The sequence below is a fragment of the Cervus elaphus genome, chromosome X, assembly GCF_910594005.1.
Source record: "Cervus elaphus chromosome X, mCerEla1.1, whole genome shotgun sequence".
Classification (NCBI taxonomy): Eukaryota; Metazoa; Chordata; class Mammalia; order Artiodactyla; family Cervidae; genus Cervus; species Cervus elaphus.
Genome location: NC_057848.1, coordinates 7397296 through 7404166, shown reverse-complemented (window position 1 = coordinate 7404166; position 6871 = coordinate 7397296).

Below are 6871 nucleotides of genomic sequence, written 5' to 3'. Positions count from 1 at the left end.
AGAACCACATGCACACGTCTGTTCCTGCCCCCTGCACCGGCAGAGAGCTCGGGGGAGCCAGAGTCTGTCAGGCAGCTGCTGGGCTGGCCGCCCGTGTGGGAAGGGGCAGAGCCGACCTAGAGGCACACTGGGCCTCTTGCTCTCCCTGCTGCCCTGAGGCTGCTGGGCCAAAGAGGTCTTGGGCATCCAGCCCCTTGCTGGTCCCTTCCCTCAGACGAAGCCCTCTGAGCTCCAGCACCTTGCAGTGTGGAGAGAGCCCCTGCCAGCAACCTCCTCTCCAAGGAGGCCTAAACCGAGGCCTATGCCCAGGGGAAAGGCACCAGCAGGGATGAGCCTGGGGAGGCGCCCGGGCATGTCTGGACCCAGTCCCCGCAGCCTGCCCCTTGGTGGGGCAGCACCCCCGGAGGCAAGGAACGTCTGGGCAAGGCTGGCCAGGGGAAGGGGACCTGCTGGGTCCTGCCCCTGGCCTGTGGGGCCTCTGAGCACAACCGGCCCTCTCCCGCTGGAAGACCTCCCCGGCTGCCTCCAAAGGCCGCTTTGCATGCACTCTCGCCGGCTGTTCCCGCCAGCTGCGCACAATGCTCCCAAGCCTGGGAGAAAAGCGCTTCGGGGTGGTGCTCTCTCCCGGCCCTTGCCCCTGAGCCTGAGGGACAGGCAGGGGGTCCACAGGCCCTGGCCAAGGCAGAACCACATGCACACGTCTGTTCCTGCCCCCTGTACCGGCAGAGAGCTCCGGGGAGCCAGAGTCTGTCAGGCAGCTGCTGGGCTGGCCGCCCGTGTGGGAAGGGGCAGAGCCGACCAAGAGGCACAGTGGGCCTCTTGGTCTCCCTGCTGACCTGAGGCTGCTGGGCCAAAGAGGTCTTGGGCATCCAGCCCCTTGCTGGTCCCTTCCCTCTGACGAGTCCCTCTGAGCTCCAGCACCTTGCAGTGTGGAGACAGCACCTGCCAGCAACCTCTTCTCCAAGGAGGCCTCAACCGAGGCCTAGGCCCAGGGGAAAGGCACCAGCGGGGATGAGCCTGGGGAGGCGCCCAGGCATGTCTGGGCCCAGTCCCCGCAGCCTGCCCCTTGGTGGGGCAGTACCCCCGGAGGCCAGGAAGTTCTGGGCAAGGCGGGCCAGGGGCAGGGGCCCTGCTGGGTCCTGCCCCTGGCCTGTGGGGCCTCTGCGCACAACCGGCCCTCTCCCGCTGGAAGACCTCCCCGGCTGCCTCCAAAGGCAGCTTTGCAAGCATTCTCGCCGGCTGTTCCCGCCAGCCGTGCACAATGCTCCCAAGTCCGGGAGAAAAGCGCTTCGGGGTGGTGCTCTCTCCCGGCCCTTCCCCCTGAGCCTGAGGGCCAGGCAGGGGGTCCACACTCCCAGGCCAAGGCAGAACCACATGCACACGTCTGTTCCTGCCCCCTGCACCGGCAGAGAGCTCGGGGGAGCCAGAGTCTGTCAGGCAGCTGCTGGGCTGGCCGCCCGTGTGGGAAGGGGCTGAGCCGACCTAGAGGCACAGTGGGCCTCTTGCTCTCACTGCTGCCCTGAGGCTGCTGGGCCAAAGAGGTCTTGGGCATCCAGCCCCTTGCTGGTCCCATCCCTCTGACGAAGCCCTCTGAGCTCCAGCACCTTGCAGTGTGGAGAGAGCCCCTGCCAGCAACCTCCTTTCCAAGGAGGCCTCAACCGAGGCCTAGGCCCAGGGGAAATGCACCAGCGGGGATGAGCCTGGGGAGGCGCCCGGGCATGTCTGGACCCAGTCCCCGCAGCCTGCCCCTTGGTGGGGCAGTACCCCCGGAGGCCAGGAAGGTCTGGGCAAGGCTGGCCAGGGGCAGGGGCCCTGCTAGGTCCTGCCCCTGGCCTGTGGGGCCTCTGAGCACAACCGGCCCTCTCCCGCTGGAAGACCTCCCCGGCTGCCTCCAAAGGCCGCTTTGCAAGCACTCTCGCCGGCTGTTCCCGCCAGCCGCGCACAATGCTCCCAAGTCCGGGAGGAAAGCTCTTCGGGGTGGTCCTCTCTCCCGGCCCTTCCCCCTGAGCCTGAGGGCCAGGCAGGGGGTCCACACTCCCAGGCCAAGGCAGAACCACATGCACACGTCTGTTCCTGCGCCCTGCACCGGCAGAGAGCTCGGGGGAGCCAGATCTGTCAGGCAGCTGCTGGGCTGGCCGCCCGTGTGGGAAGGGGCAGAGCCGACCATGAGGCACAGTGGGCCTCTTGGTCTCCCTGCTGCCCTGAGGGTGCTGGGCCAACGAGGTCTTGGGCATCGAGCCCCTTGCTGGTCCCTTCCCTCTGACGAAGCCCTCTGAGCTCCAGCACCTTGCAGTGTGGAGAGAGCCCCTGCCAGCAACCTCCTCTCCAAGGAGGCCTCAACCGAGGCCTAGGCCCAGGGGAAAGGCACCAGCGGGGATGAGCCTGGGGAGGTGCCCGGGCATGTCTGGACCCAATCCCCGCAGCCTGCCCCTTGGTGGGGCAGTACCCCTGGAGGCCAGGAAGGTCTGGGCAAGCCTGGCCAGGGGAAGGGGACCTGCTGGGTCCTGCCCCTGGCCTGTGGGGCCTCTGAGCACAACCGGCCCTCTCCCGCTGGAAGACCTCCCCGGCTGCCTCCAAAGGCCGCTTTGCAAGCACTCTCGCCGGCTGTTCCCGCTAGCTGCGCACAATGCTCCCAAGCCCGGGAGAAAAGCACTTCGGGGTGGTGCTCTCTCCCGGCCCTTGCCCCTGAGCCTGGGGGCCAGGCAGGGGGTCCACAGTCCCTGGCCAAGGCAGAACCACATGCACAGGTCTGTTCCTGCCCCATGCACCAGCAGAGATCTCGGGGGAGCCAGAGACTGTCAGGCAGCTGCTGGGCTGGCCGCCTGTGTGGGAAGGGGCAGAGCCGACCTAGGGGCACACTGGGCCTCTTGCTCTCCCTGCTGACCTGAGGCTGCTGGGCCAAAGATGTCTTGGGCATCCAGCCCCTTGCTGGTCCCTTCCCTCTGACGAGGCCCTCTGAGCTCCAGCACCTTGCAGTGTGGAGACAGCCCCTGGCAGCAACCTCGTCTCCAAGGAGGCCTCAACCGAGGCCTAGGCCCAGGGGAAAGGCACCAGCGGGGATGAGCCTGGGGAGGCGCCCAGGCATGTCAGGGCCCAGTCCCCGCAGCCTGCCCCTTGGTGGGGCAGTACCCCCGGAGGCCAGGAAGGTCTGGGCAAGGCTGGCCAGGGGCAGGGGCCCTGCTGGGTCCTGCCCCTGGCCTGTGGGGCCTCTGAGCACAACCGGCCCTCTCCCGCTGGAAGACCTCCCCGGCTGCCTCCAAAGGCCGCTCTGCAAGCACTCTCGCCGGCTGTTCCCGCCAGCCGAGCACAATGCTCCCAAGTCCGGGAGAAAAGTGCTTCGGAGTGGTGCTCTCTCCCGGCCCTTCCCCCTGAGCCTGAGGGCTAGGCAGGGGGTCCACACTCTCAGGCCACGGCAGAACCACATGCACACGTCTGTTCCTGCCCCCTGCACCGGCAGAGAGCTCGGGGGAGCCAGAGACTGTCAGGCAGCTGCTGGGCTGGCCTCCTGTGTGGGAAGGGGCAGAGCCGACCTAGGGGCACACTGGGCCTCTTGCTCTCCCTGCTGCCCTGAGGCTGCTGGGCCAAAGAGGTCTTGGGCATCCAGCCCCTTGCTGGTCCCTTCCTTCTGAAGAGTCCCTCTGAGCTCCAGCACCTTGCAGTGTGGAGACAGCACCTGCCAGCAACCTCCTCTCCAAGGAGGCCTCAACCGAGGCCTAGGCCCAGGGGAAAGGCACCAGCGGGGATGAGCCTGGGGAGGCGCCCAGGAATGTCTGGGTCCAGTCCCCGCAGCCTGCCCCTTGGTGGGGCAGTACCCCCGGAGGCCAGGAAGGTCTGGGCAAGGCTGGCCAGGGGCAGGGGCCCTGCTGGGTCCTGCCCCTGGCCTGTGGGGCCTCTGAGCACAACCGGCCCTCTCCCGCTGGAAGACCTCCCCGTCTGCCTCCAAAGGCCGCTTTGCAAGCACTCTCGCCGGCTGTTCCCGCCAGACGCACACAATGCTCCCAAGTTCGGGAGAAAAGCGCTTCGGGGTGGTGCTCTCTCCCGGCCCTTCCCCCTGAGCCTGAGGGCCAGGCAGGGGGTCCACACTCCCAGGCCAAGGCAGAACCACATGCACACGTCTTTTCCTGCCCCCTGCACCGGCAGAGAGCTCGGGGGAGCCAGAGTCTGTCAGGCAGCTGCTGGGCTGGCTGCCCGTGTGGGAAGGGGCAGAGCCGACCAAGAGGCAGAGTGAGCCTCTTGGTCTCCCTGCTGCTCTGAGGCTGCTGGGCCAAAGAGGTCTTGGGCATCCAGCCCCTTGCTGGTCCCTTCCCTCTGACGAGGCCCTCTGAGCTCCAGCACCTTGCAGTGTGGAGAGAGCCCCTGCCAGCAACCTCCTCTCCAAGGAGGCCTCAACCGAGGCCTAGGCCCAGGGGAAAGGCACCAGCGGGGATGAGCCTGGGGAGGCGCCCGGGCATGTCTGGACCCAGTCCCCGCAGCCTGCCCCTTGGTGGGGCAGTACCCCCGGAGGCCAGGAAGGTCTGGGCAAGGCTGGCCAGGGGAAGGGGACCTGCTGGGTCCTGCCCCTGGCCTGTGGGACCTCTGAGCACAACCGGCCCTCTCCCGCTGGAAGACCTCCCCAGCTGCCTCCAAAGGCCGCTTTGCAAGCACTCTCGCCGGCTGTTCCCGCCAGCTGCACACAATGCTCCCAAGCCCGGGAGAAAAGCGCTTCGGGGTGGTACTCTCTCCCGGCCCTTGCCCCTGAGCCTGGGGGCCAGGCAGGGGGTCCACAGTCCCTGGCCAAGGCAGAACCACATGCACAGGTCTGTTCCTGCCCCCTGCACCAGCAGAGAGCTCGGGGGAGCCAGAGACTGTCAGGCAGCTGCTGGGCTGGCCGCCTGTGTGGGAAGGGGCAGAGCCGACCTAGGGGCGCACTGGGCCTCTTCCTCTCCCTGCTGACCTGAGGCTGCTGGGCCAAAGAGGTCTTGGGCATCCAGCCCCTTGCTGGTCCCTTCCCTCTGACGAGTCCCTCTGAGCTCCAGCACCTTGCAGTGTGGAGACAGCACCTGCCAGCAACCTCTTCTCCAAGGAGGCCTCAACCGAGGCCTAGGCCCAGGGGAAAGGCACCAGCGGGGATGAGCCTGGGGAGGCGCCCAGGCATGTCTGGGCCCAGTCCCCGCAGCCTGCCCCTTGGTGGGGCAGTACCACCGGAGGCCAGGAAGGTCTGGGCAAGGCTGGCCAGGGGCAGGGGCCCTGCTGGGTCCTGCCCCTGGCCTGTGGGGCCTCTGAGCACAACCGGCCCTCTCCCGCTGGAAGACCTCCCCGTCTGCCTCCAAAGGCCGCTTTGCAAGCACTCTCGCCGGCTGTTCCCGCCAGCCGCGCACAATGCTCCCAAGTTCGGGAGAAAAGCGCTTCGGGGTGGTGCTCTCTCCCGGCCCTTCCCCCTGAGCCTGAGGGCCAGGCAGGGGGTCCACACTCCCAGGCCAAGGCAGAACCACATGCACACGTCTGTTCCTGCCCCCTGCACCGGCAGAGAGCTCGGGGGAGCCAGAGTCTGTCAGGCAGCTGCTGGGCTGGCTGCCCGTGTGGGAAGGGGCAGAGCCGACCAAGAGGCAGAGTGAGCCTCTTGGTCTCCCTGCTGCTCTGAGGCTGCTGGGCCAAAGAGGTCTTGGGCATCCAGCCCCTTGCTGGTCCCTTCCCTCTGACGAGGCCCTCTGAGCTCCAGCACCTTGCAGTGTGGAGAGAGCCCCTGCTAGCAACCTCCTCTCCAAGGAGGCCTCAACCGAGGCCTAGGCCCAGGGGAAAGGCACCAGCGGGGATGAGCCTGGGGAGGCGCCCGGGCATGTCTGGACCCAGTCCCCGCAGCCTGCCCCTTGGTGGGGCAGTACCCCCGGAGGCCAGGAAGGTCTGGGCAAGGCTGGCCAGGGGAAGGGGACCTGCTGAGTCCTGCCCCTGGCCTGTGGGGCCTCTGAGCACAACCGGCCCTCTCCCGCTGGAAGACGTCCCCAGCTGCCTCCAAAGGCCGCTTTGCAAGCACTCTCGCCGGCTGTTCCCGCCAGCTGCGCACAATGCTCCCAAGCCCGGGAGAAAAGCGCTTCGGGGTGGTACTCTCTCCCGGCCCTTGCCCCTGAGCCTGGGGGCCAGGCAGGGGGTCCACAGTCCCTGGCCAAGGCAGAACCACATGCACAGGTCTGTTCCTGCCCCCTGCACCAGCAGAGAGCTCGGGGGAGCCAGAGACTGTCAGGCAGCTGCTGGGCTGGCCGCCTGTGTGGGAAGGGGCAGAGCCGACCTAGAGGCACAGTGGGCCTCTTGGTCTCCCTGCTGCCCTGAGGCTGCTGGGCCAAAGAGGTCTTGGGCATCCAGCCCCTTGCTGGTCCCTTCCCTCTGACGAGGCCCTCTGAGCTCCAGCACCTTGCAGTGTGGAGAGAGCCCCTGCCAGCAACCTCCTCTCCAAGGAGGCCTCAACCGAGGCCTAGGCCCAGGGGAAAGGCACCAGCGGGGATGAGCGTGGGGAGGCGCCCAGGCATGTCTGGACCCAGTCCCTGCAGCCTGCCCCTTGGTGGGGCAGTACCACCGGAGGCCAGGAAGGTTTGGGCAAGGCTGGCCAGGGGCAGGGGCCCTGCTGGGTCCTGCCCCTGGCCTGTGGGGCCTCTGAGCACAACCGGCCCTCTCCCGCTGGAAGACCTCCCCGGCTGCCTCCAAAGGCCGCTTTGCAAGCACTCTCGCCGGCTGTTCCCGCCAGCCGCGCACAATGCTCCCAAGTACGGGAGAAAAGCGCTTCGGGGTGGTGCTCTCTCCCGGCCCTTGCCCCTGAGCCTGGGGGCCAGGCAGGGGGTCCACAGTCCCTGGCCAAGGCAGAACCACATGCACAGGTCTGTTCCTGCCCCCTGCACCGGCA